A 12,349-nucleotide genomic window follows, 5' to 3' on the forward strand; every position below is an offset into this window, starting at 1 on the left:
TCTGCAGCTCGAGTTATAGGAGGCTGTGAGCTGCCCAACAGGGGAGCTGGGAACTGAACCCAGGTTGCCTGGAAGAGCAGCAAGCATGCTTACCCACTGAGGTATCTCTCCAGGCCCAACACATACAGCTCTTAACTTACCCTTCCAGGGCTGATTTCTGAGAGATGCGGTCTACCCTGGTTTCCTCTCTCATTCTCTCTTAACCTGTTTTCACATCCCACCCCAGAGATTCCCAAGCCTCTGCAGCTTAGGATGGTACATAAATCTCAACCATCTGGCCCTTCTTCAAGTCTCATATTTTGGTGAGTCTCATGTGTGTGAACATAATGAAGTCGTATGATTTTCTCTTGTCTGCTGTCAGACTCAATGGAGGAATCTTCAGGGGGCAAGGGGAAAATTCTCTTTGCTCTGACACACTGGTCATTAGTTAAGTGTGTGTAGCAACATGAGAAAATCCATCACCTTGTATTTCGCTGATCTCAAAGCAATGAGGTAAGGATTATCTGGAAGGTGTGTGTGTGGGGTGATCAAGTGCTTGAGCAAGCGCTGGGGTGGCTGTGGAGCAACGAGATGCTCCCACTAGATAGAGGCTATTTCCGTGCACCACAGAACTATTCTTTTACCCATGACTAATTGTGCTAACTATAAATCATTTTCGGCTATACGACAGCCTAAAACAGATTCTTCATTTCGGCAAGAAGCCCCTGCGATTATTAGCTGGGCTCAAGTTGTCATTTGTCCTTGAAAGCAATGAAGTTGCATTTCTTAGAAATGAAGAGAGACAAAAACAAGTATAAAGGAAACAATGATTGTTCATTGCTCCTTCAAATGCACTCTCATTGCAGGGGTGTGGATTCTCCAGTGTGTGTGCTGGCCCTGGGTGTGGCTTCTGTTCCGACCTCTGCTGAGCTGGACGGAGAATGCCACCCCTTCACCCCCAGAGAGACTCTCACAAAATCCTATGCTCACACCCACAGCTGCAAGGGGCAGCCAGGTGCTAAAATGTATGGGAGGCCTTTGTTTTAGACTGAGTCCTTGCCCTTAGACCCAGAAACCAGAACAAATCAAAAGGGAGTCATGTGTGCTGAATGCTGCTTGACCCAACAGAAACACGCCAAACAGACCTGTTTTTCCCCTGAAGACGGGAAGTTTCAGGCTATGTGAGTCAGTGTTATCAGTAAGTTCCCTTTGCTTTAAATCATTTGAAAAAAAAAATAGCCCAGGGCTGACTAGTTTTGTTTGTCTTTTCATACCTTATAAAACTCACTGCTGCCCGGCTTTCCTAAGGGATCTTTAACCAAGTAAGTCTACACACAATGATGCGGTGGTATCCATCCCAGATTGACCCGGGCAGGGGCTGCTAAACAACTGGGTCTATTGAAAGCTGTCTACACACTGCTCACCTAACGGCTTCTCCACACCTGGGACCTGACTCGAGATATAAACTAACCTGTTCCTTTAACTGCACCTCGGTCTGCTGGGTAGTGGCCCCTTGTTCAAGCCGTATTCAAATAAGAAAGACAGGAGCTTTAGTCAACCGGCTCACTTCCGTTCCGTTACTTCCTTTTCCCTGGCTATAAATGTAACCTGCCTAAATGGTGATGTGGAAACCGTCTGAACCATTTTTAGTCCGGGTTGCCGCTAGATCCTAGAATGGCAAATAAAACTGGGTGTGAAGGCTCACACCTGCAACCTCAGCGCTCAAGACTAAGGCAGAAGGATTGTGGCAAGTTCAAGGTCAGCCTGGGCTACTTGTGAACTCCGGGCTTCTTGGGTTACGGTCTCACGAAAACAAACGACAAAAATAGCACAAAACTGAATTTCTGATCATTTTACCCTCAACACGGGATTGAGGTCATTTTCCCTTCCTGCTTCTCAGAAGTAACTTCTGGGTTAAAGAAAATTACAGGGAGAGGGTGTGAAGACCAAGGTTGCCCTTTGTTCCTAGCTGGCTCCACGTCAATAGACAGACTCTGTGGAAACCTGCGGGCTCTGAGTGACGAGAAGTCAGATCCCCACAACTGGGTCTGAACATTGTCCCCCACTACAGGGTGCCTGGTACCCCAGAGAAGACCCACTCTTGTTTCCTGAAGAGGCTCTATGTCATCGTCCCAAAGCCCCATCCCGCTTCTGTTTCTAGGTCCACATTCCTGTACTGTGTTCACAGGAGTGTGGCTTCCCAGGCAGGGCCTGTCACCCGCTCTCCCTCCAAAAGGACGCTTCACCTTCTTTCCTTCATTCTTCGTGATGCACTTCCGTGTAAGTCTACCCTCAGTAAGCACCCCCTCTTACCCGCGTCTCTGCACTGACAGGGAGCATCAGCATTCTGGTCTGGTACTGTGTCCTGTGAATTAGGATGTTTGCAGAATTCCGAAGGCTAATTTTCCCCAGTTCAAGACACCAAGGAGACTGTAACTGGGCCAATTGTTACATTTGTGTGCTTAGATTCCTTACTTCATAATAAAGAAACTTACTCTTTCAAGCCGCTGCTGCTCAAAGTACAACCATAAACTGGCAGTCCTGTCTGGCCTCACCTGAGAGCTTGTTAGAAAGGTCAAGATTTCAAGCTCCACTCACACCTGCAGAATTTGCATTCCAACACGCTCAGGGCTGACCGTGTGCATGCTGCAGCTTAGTCTGACCTAGACACCCAGGCGAGACCACGTTTCTGATAGTGGGACTGAGAAGGAAGATGTGGTCTGTCTCTGTTCTGGTGATGTAGGCTGGTTTGCTTGGTTGAATGCCGTGGTTCCCTGGTGTAGCTCAGTCTGGCCTCAAGCTTGCATTCCTCCTTCCACACTCTTGGTATTTCTGTCAGATAATTCTTTGGTCTGTGAGGTCGTGCTGGGCACTGCAGGATGTTTGGAGCCTCTCCGACCTTCTCCACTCCATACTTGAAACACCAGGGCTCACCCACCACGCTTAAGTCATGAAAGCCAAAACTGTCTCCAGATGTTGCCAGTGGTCCACATGGGGCCAAATCACTCACCCATTGCCTGGTTGAGAATGTATTGCCTTATCACCATCAGGTTGGTCAATTTTGCAGTTACAGTATGAATAACTTGTTATTTTGGTATTTTCCCAAAAGAAGAAGGGATAAGCAAATCTGCTGGGAAGACCATATTTCAGATGTTCCAAAAGGTATAAATGCTGTAGGGGGGAAAAAAATCACTGAAACAAAGATAGAAGCCAAGAGATGTCTTCTCTGGCAGGTGGCTAAGAGGAAGCTTTGGAATTTTCCATGCCCTGATGTCTTAAGGTGTGGTGATATTTTATTTGTACTGAAATGTTATTTTAATTTTATGTTAATAAATAAAGTTGCCCTGGGGTCAGAGCTATTAGAGCCATAGTAAGAGCGTGGTGGTTAGAAGAGCTAGGTAGATTTCTGTGTGTTCATGGATACAGCCAGTATTGGAGACATACGCCTTTAAGACCTGGAGGGCGGTACTTACAGGCAGTGATGAGGCAGTCATGTGGTTGGGTTTACAACCAATGAGAAGGCAGAACAGAAAGATTATTTAAACAGGGACACAGGAAGTACCTCCCTCTCTCGGGGAAGCTAGGAGCACTGCAGGAGGTAAGATTTTATCTCTGAGCTCTGACCTCTCGGCTTTCTTTTTTACATTGGCTCTGTGTTTCTTATTTTAAAAAGACGATTGGTTACATCTACTTCTGGCGCCCAACATGACAAGAATCCATTAAAAACTGCTTGGGGCCGGCTCCCTAGCCGGAGCAGCCGGCTCCCTAGCCCCGGCCCAGGTCTGCTTGGGCTCAGGCTGGACTGTGAGCTGCTTGCTTAAAGCCAGTGCTACAAACAGCTCAGGCCTGCCCTGCTAAACAGGGCCCCTGCCTGTAAAGCCAAGCCTTGACTCGGCTCAAGAGGGAACAAGTGGCTGGCTTTAAGCTTTAGCCGGCTACCCCTTTGCTTTCACTTTCACTTTCGCTTTCGCTTTTGCTTTCTCTCTTGCTTTCTCTCTGTCTCTCTGTTTCTGTCTCTCTCTCTCTCTCTGGATTCACACCTAGGACACTAGGTGGCTCTTTTGAAATTCGCTCGGATTTCTACTGTTCTACGCAGATTTGGTAAGTCATAAAGGAAAAAATGGGTTTTCTGTGTACATTGGAAGAAAATTGGGTTTTTGAAATTTTAGGCAGTCTGACAATGGAACAATTATATGAGAAGATTAATGTTGATCGAATTATGCAGTTTATCACCATGCTTATTCTCATTTTACTATTTAAAAAGATAGTCGATTTAAGTGCCAGGATAACAGCTTTAGAAAAACCTGTTAATTTTAACAGTGAAGTTGGTTCAAGTTTGGATCATAAGGTTACAGAAAGAAAGCCTGTTTTCACACAGTCATCCTTAATTTATCCTGTAACCGTACAGCAGATGCCTGATCAAATGGCTACACAAAATATCTGGGCTCCAATTGAACTGATGGATTTTAAAAGGTTTAAGGAGGCAATAGTATCTTATGGCATGCATTCCCCATATGTAAAGCAAATGTTAAACTCTTGGTCAACATATAATAGGATTATACCACAGGACTGGCGGGACCTTGCACAAGCTGTTCTAGAACCCAGCCAGAGACTTCAATTTCTAACGTGGTTTAAGGATGAAGCTAGAAACGTAGAAACACAATGGAGGGATAAAGGAATACAAGTTTGTCAGGATCAGCTTATTGGAGAAGGCCAATATGCTTCAATACAAACACAATGTTTATATGATGTTCAAACCGTAATTTTATGTCGAATGGCAGCCTTGAATGCATGGGACAGAGTTGATGAACCAGGAAAAAAACCTGAGTCATTCACAAAGGTTATGCAAGGCCCAAAAGAATCTTTCACAGATTTTTTAGAAAGACTGGCTTCAGCAGTAAACAGAATGGTCTCAGGATCAGAAGCTAGTAAGGCAATAATTGAAGCTTTGGCATTTGAGAATGCGAATGCAGCATGCAAAAGAATAATCAGGCCATTAAGGGCAAGATCTGCACCTTTGGAAGATTGGATTAGAGAAACAATTAATGTTGAGGTTGATGAGCATGATACGTGGGTAGGAGAAGTAATTTCAAAAGGTTTGAGGAGTGTTAGATGTTTTGGGTGTGGAAAGCAAGGACATTTTAAAAGGGACTGTAAACAGGTCATTCCTAGAAGCAATGTTTCTTCAAGGAACAATGGCAACAGAATGCCCCTTCCTTCTGGAGTATGCAGAAGGTGTGGTAAGGGAAAACACTGGACCAATGAATGTAGATCAACAAAGGACAGACAGGGTAATCCTTTGCCTCAGTTTCCGGGAAACTCCCGGAGGGGCCTCATGCAGGCCCCCATAGCAAAACCAGTTCAAACCTTTCCTGCAGCTGTAGAGGAAATCCCTGCTCTGAGCGATTAAATAACCAAATGACTATTGGAATAAATCATGCTGGTCAGGATGATGAAAAAGAGAGAATAGAAAATTCAGGAGAAAACATAAAGAAAATTTTTTGGCAAACTTCTATTAATGAACAGAGACCAAAATTAACGATAAAAATAAATGGTGTTTTGTTGTCTGGTCTGGTAGACACAGGTGCGGACATTACCATAATTGCACCAGAATTTTGGCATCCAGCTTGGCCTCTTCAGGAGGTAAACGTTCAACTGTTAGGAATTGGGACATTATCTGGAGTGAAACAGAGTGCAAGATGGCTGGAATGTATAGGTCCAGAAGGACAGAGAGGAAAATTAAAACCATATGTCGCTAACATAGCTATGAACCTGTGGGGTCGAGACTTGTTGCAACAATGGAATACTCAGATTAAAATCCCTCCAATCTCAGAAACAAATCATAAACTAGCACATGTTTCTGAGAGAAATATTAGAAGGCATTATTTTGAGTGGTCACCAGCCATCCATATTATACAGGAACAGGGCACAACAACTGATAATCCTCCAAAAATACCAACAGCTCTACCTTTAAAATGGTTAACAGACAAGCCTGTATGGGTTCAGCAATGGCCTTTAACAACAGAGAAACTCCAGGCTTTAGAAGAGCTGGTAGAAGAACAGTTAAATGCTCAGCATATTGAACAGTCAACCAGCCCTTGGAATTCTCCTGTATTTGTTATTAAAAAGAAATCTGGTAAATGGAGAATGGTAACAGACCTTAGAGCAATTAACAAAGTAATTCAGCCGATGGGCTCTCTACAATCTGGAATTCCTTTGCCTACTCTGTTACCAAAAGGATGGCCTCTCATAGTTATTGATTTAAAAGACTGTTTCTTTTCAATACCCTTACAAGAAAAAGACAGAGAAAGATTTGCTTTCACAGTGCCTACTTATAATAATTCTCAACCGGTTAAAAGATTTCAATGGAGGGTCCTCCCACAGGGAATGTTAAATAGCCCAACTCTGTGCCAATATTTTGTACAACAGCCATTGGAAGTGATACGTAAAAAATTTCCTAAATCTATAATTTATCATTATATGGATGATATTTTACTAGCTGACTCAAATGCAGATACTTTAGAAAGAATGTTTGAAGAAGTAAAGAAAATTTTGCCTTGCTGGGGATTACAAATTGCTCCTGAAAAAATACAAAGAGGAGATTCTATTAATTATTTAGGATATAAAATAGAGCTACAAAAAATTAGACCCCAAAAGGTGCAAATTAGGAGAGATAGACTACAGACTCTTAATGACTTTCAAAGATTATTTGGAGATATTTCTCATCTACGAACTATTGTTGGGGTAAAAAATGATGAACTGACTAATTTGTTCAAAACCTTAGAAGGTGACAAGGACTTAAATAGTCCAAGAGAATTATCACCTGAAGCTGAGAAAGAATTGGCCTTGGTAGAAAAGAAAGTACATGAAGGGCACGTGGATCGTATTGATCCAAAGCTGGATTGCATTTTGGTTATTTTACCTTCTAGGCATTCCCCTACTGGAATATTAATGCAGAGGGAAGATATTATATTGGAATGGATATTTTTACCAAATAAACCAAATAAAAAATTAAAAACTTATGGGGAAAAAATCTCTGACTTGATTTGGAAAGGAAAATTGAGACTTCGTCAATTAGCAGGAATAGACCCAGCAGAAATTGTCGTACCTTTAACTAAGGAGGACATTGAAAAATTATGGACAGAAAGTGAACCTTGGCAAAGAGCTTGCAGTAATTTTTTGGGAGAAATTAACAGCAAATATCCCAAAAGCAACAGAATTGATTTTATAAAGAGAGCTGATTGGATCTTGCCTCGAATTGTACGGCAAAAACCCATATCTGGAGTTCGTACATTTTATACAGATGCCAACAAACAAGGAAAGGCAGGTTACAAATCAGAAAATTTAAGTAAAGTGGTACAAAGTCCTTATAATTCAGTGCAAAAATCAGAATTGTATGCTATTCTGTTGGTATTAATGGATTTTTCAGAACCTCTCAACATAGTAACTGACTCTCAGTATGCTGAAAGAGTGGTATTACATATTGAGACTGCAGAATTTATCCCTGATGCTTCAGAATTAACTTCACTATTTATTCAATTACAAGATACAATCAGGAAAAGGAGTCATCCTTTATATATAACTCACATCCGATCTCATACTGGTCTGCCAGGCCCTCTAGCACAAGGCAATGATGAGATTGATAAATTATTGATAGGAAATGTGCTGGAGGCCTCAGAATTTCATAAAAAAACATCATGTCAATAGTAAACGTTTAAAAAAGGATTTTTCCATAACCTGGCAACAAGCCAAAGAAATAGTAAAGAAATGTCCTACTTGTTCCTTCTATAATCAAACGCCTTTACCAGCAGAATGTAACCCAAAGGGTACTCAGAGAAATGAAATCTGGCAGATGGATGTGTTTCACTTTGCAGAATTTGGAAAACTGAAATATGTACACCACACTATCGATACTTATTCAGGATTTCAATGGGCAACTGCTCTGAGTTCTGAAAAAGCTGATTCTGTAATCACTCATTTGCTAGAAGTTATGGCCATTATGGGTATACCTGCACAAATCAAAACTGACAATGCTCCATCATATGTCTCTGTTAAAATGAAACAGTTTTTTGCTTATTACAATATAAAGCATATTACAGGTATACCACATAATCCTACAGGTCAAGCAGTTATAGAAAGGTCAAACAGAACTCTAAAGGATATGCTAAATAAACAGAAAAGAGTAACAAAAACCCCCAGAAATAGACTGCATAATGCTCTATTAACTTTGAATTTTCTGAATGCCAATGAGAAAGGAACAACAGCTGCAGAGAGACATTGGGTAATAGAAAAAACTACAGAATTAAATCAGCCTATATACTTTAAGGATGTGCTGACCTCAGAATGGAAGCCAGGGTATGTATTACGTTGGGGACGAGGTTTTGCTTTTGTTTCTACAGGAGAAGATAAGCTGTGGATACCATCAAAATTGATAAAGGTTTGATTTGAACAAGAAAAACCTCTTAATTAGAGGAGGTGATAGTTCATCAATCAGCATGAACATCCAATTTAAACTAACTTGTACCTGTAACACATGTCTTTTCATTTAATCAGATAATAACTTGCCAAAAAGGAACATCCCCAAAATTAGTCTTGGGGGAAGGTTTTTGTTTTTGTCTTTTAGGAGAATGAAGGTTAAGGAATCTGAAGGACACAAGACAAATGAGACAACTGAAGAAAAGGGACAAATCATCTATCCCAGGAAACAGAGTATATGGGAGTATATGGCATATGGGTATATATTATCTAAAAAATTTTATGTCTTCTTAAATGTTTGTTTCTGCTTTTCTCTAAAGATTTAACACTATTGGTTTTCTAATAGTCCCAGTTCAATTAAAATTTAAAGCTGACTTTGGAGTTGGAGAATGGCTCTCTCCTTCTTTAAACTCAAGCATGTTGTTAAAAGGAAAATGCAAACTCCCTGTATCATGCCAGAAAGAGCCATTTTCTGCTATGGGACAGGACAAAAGCCAAATTAATTAAGGGACTATTTTATTACTAATCTCAACTCTTTGATTCTATTCTGATTCTTTAAACTTTTCTTAAAGTATAAATTTTATATCAAAATTTACAAGATTAATATATATATACATTTTAAACTTTGTTAAGATATGAATGGTCATATAGAGTACTAACTAATTCTAGAAAAAAGGCTTCAGTTAGCTGCATATATATGTCTTTGTGTTCGAGTCTCTTATCAGTTTTCTGCAGGAAATCACGGCCAGGCCTAACATCAACTGAAGTCTCCGGAAAGAAGATGGGGCCCCACCACCACCACAACAACAACAACAACAATTCCACGTGGACAATAATAATATCACTGAACTGACAAACATCATCTACAGATCAGCTTTGAACTACAAGGTGTTCAGAGCAATTTTGAGATGACTAGCTGAGATGATCCAGTCTCAAAGACTACTTGAATAAGGACTTGAGATAAACCCTGAACTTTGGCATTATACACAGACTGGATAATAATGAAGGATATAGTTACCTTTCCTAGAATTTGACAATTAACCTAAATTTTTCTTTCAGGATAAAGATAACTTCGCCCATACCCAGCAGGAAGCAATTTTAAGAATGATGCCCACATTCCCAAAGAGGTGGTGTGGGGCGGGTGGTTTTTTTTTTTGGTTCTTTTAATGGGTTTTGGGTCTGGGATAATTTTCATTGTTTAGGGGGTTTGGTTACAAGTTGTTGTCAAGGGTTAGGAAAAAGGCTAAGCAAAGGACATTAGATTTAAGGTTCTTGTTTAAAAAAAAAAAGAAAGAAAGAAAAGAAAAAGACAATTACTAGTTTTAAATACATTATTACCAACTATTAGGATATAAAGAAATGAAAGTTAGTAGTTAGACATTACAATAGAAATTGTAGTCATATTAGATATGTTTTAAAAATTGAGCAGATGTATTTTAGACAGGTCATCTTCAAACCCTTCAGAGATCTACAGAATATGGCATTTAAAATGTTTTAATAACTTAGAAAATTTTTCTTTTTTGAGACATGTCGGCTCCTGGCAGTACCAATCTACTTCAGAGAAAATATGGGCATTGAAGAAACTGCATATGGAGTTAGTTTTCATTGTGGCAAAAGTTAGCCACTGGACAACAAAGTATCCTCAAATCAACAGAAAAAATGGACAGACAGAACACGAAACAAAGGACTACCGATTCCTGCCAAAACAAGTGTGGTTATGGCTTTATCAAAAGGCATCTTCTGAGGCCAGGACAATATGGCACCATCCCTGAAGTCGCCTTCACAATCTGGAAAAGGTACAGTGTCCTTTTCTTCGAAGGCAGCTGAACAGGCAGTGGGCCGATGGCTTCTGTTGTGCAATGGAACAGCAACTGAAAGCTCACGCCTCTCAATAGTAGACTGGCATTTAATAGAGGGATGTGGAGAAGGGCATGCTTAGATGAAGCCATATATACACAGCCAAGAAGAATGGACAGCTGAATTCAAAAACCATCAACAATTTCCAGAATTTAAAATCCTGAATCATGACATGACACTAGTGGAATTCAGGTGTTTCTGGTACATGGACTGCTCTCACCCAGTGTGAGGTTGAACTGTTGACCTTGTGTACAACCTACTTCACAAATGAGTCTGTCAGATACGATAAGCCTATAGGCTGAAGATGATGCCCCAACACTGTGGAGAAACCTCAGGTGACTGTCCAGGCAGCTGGCTGTTTCTGTCAACTCACAAAATTTTTGGAAGCTGCTTTTGTGCACTTCCTGTTTTTATTTTTGTTAGCTAATATTATTTCCTTCTTGGGTCTCTGAGGGAGTTGAAGATTAGTTAGTTATAGTTGAAGATTAATTAGGATAGAAAGTGAATTAGATACATTTTGGACTTACTAAAATAGGATAGATAAGGGAATTATTTTCTCTGATTTGTCAAATACAAATGGACTAGACATCGTTTAGGTATTTGTTACTTGTATATATTGTATATAGTTATTGTACTTTTGTATATAGTTTTTCTTTTGTTAGTTATAACCTTTTGCCTTTTTTCTTTTTATTAAAATAGAAAAGGGGAAATGTGGTGATATTTTATTTGTACTGAAATGTTATTTTAATTTTATGTTAATAAATAAAGTTGCCCTGGGGTCAGAGCTATTAGAGCCATAGTAAGAGCGTGGTGGTTAGAAGAGCTAGGTAGATTTCTGTGTGTTCATGGATACAGCCAGTATTGGAGACATACGCCTTTAAGACCTGGAGGGCGGTACTTAGAGGCAGTGATGAGGCAGTCATGTGGTTGGGTTTACAACCAATGAGAAGGCAGAACAGAAAGATTATTTAAACAGGGACACAGGAAGTACCTCCCTCTCTCGGGGAAGCTAGGAGCACTGCAGGAGGTAAGATTTTATCTCTGAGCTCTGACCTCTCGGCTTTCTTTTTTACATTGGCTCTGTGTTTCTTATTTTAAAAAGACGATTGGTTACATCTACATTAAGGTCTGACTGGGAAGGGCATTGGTGCTGGGGATGGTCTTTCTGTATGCTATGAATATATGTTGTTCCCATTAGTTAATAAATAAGCCGCTTTGGCTGTGGCAAGGCAGCTTAGAGGCAGGTGGGAAATCCAAGGAGAGAGACAGGAGAGAGAAAGGCAGAGTGAAAAGATACGAGCCCTCCGACAAAGGAGCAAAAGATGTCAGTAGATCGGTTAAGGCCACGGCCATGTGGCAACATAGATTAATAGGAATGGGTTAATTTAAGATGAAAGAGCTAGGTAGCAAGAAGCTGAAGCCATAGACCATACAGTTTGTAATTAATATAAGGCTCTGAGTAATTATTTTATAAGTGGCTATGGGACTGCAGATAGGAGAGATTCATCCAGACTGCTGGGCAAGGCAGGACCAGAGAAAGTTCTGGTTACACATTGGTGTCAAAAAAAGTATTTGCTTTGAGCACCCATGGCTGGTACCACGGGTGATGGACCCACACTGTAATGTCCTCTTTTGGAGGGCCCTCTGGAAATAAGTGATTAAATGTCTATTTATTCACTCATTTGCTCATTCATTCATTCATTCATTCACTGGCCCTCTTCCATGGAAGAGGAGCTGTTTGTCCTGGGGGGAGGGAAGGAATCCTTCTCCAAAGCATTCACTAGTAGGAGGGAGATGGGGTTGCCACGGCCATAGCCTCATGGTGGCTCTGTGCTCTTTGGATACAGCTCATGATTGTCACAGCCATGATAATAGCATCATGGTGGCTCTGTGCTCACAGCCTGTGTTGTTCTGCCTTTCAAATCAGGGAGCTCAGAAGGCTAAGTACCTTGTCCAAAGGCGCATGGCTTATGGCAGAGCAAGGATAGGAAATCTACCCCATGCACAGGGCTGTTCTCATAATGCACACTCTGCTCAG

The 12,349-nt window shown here is 40.9% G+C and overlaps 1 long non-coding RNA gene across 1 annotated transcript in view; it reads right to left on the minus strand.

Annotated features, from left to right (window-relative positions):
- Positions 1–12,349, minus strand: part of LOC143268287 (uncharacterized) — a 32,138-nt gene that overhangs the window by 11,815 nt on the left and 7,974 nt on the right. The gene's annotated exons all lie outside the window — the stretch shown is intronic.

This window comes from Peromyscus maniculatus, chromosome 13 (genome assembly GCF_049852395.1).
Source record: "Peromyscus maniculatus bairdii isolate BWxNUB_F1_BW_parent chromosome 13, HU_Pman_BW_mat_3.1, whole genome shotgun sequence".
Classification (NCBI taxonomy): Eukaryota; Metazoa; Chordata; class Mammalia; order Rodentia; family Cricetidae; genus Peromyscus; species Peromyscus maniculatus.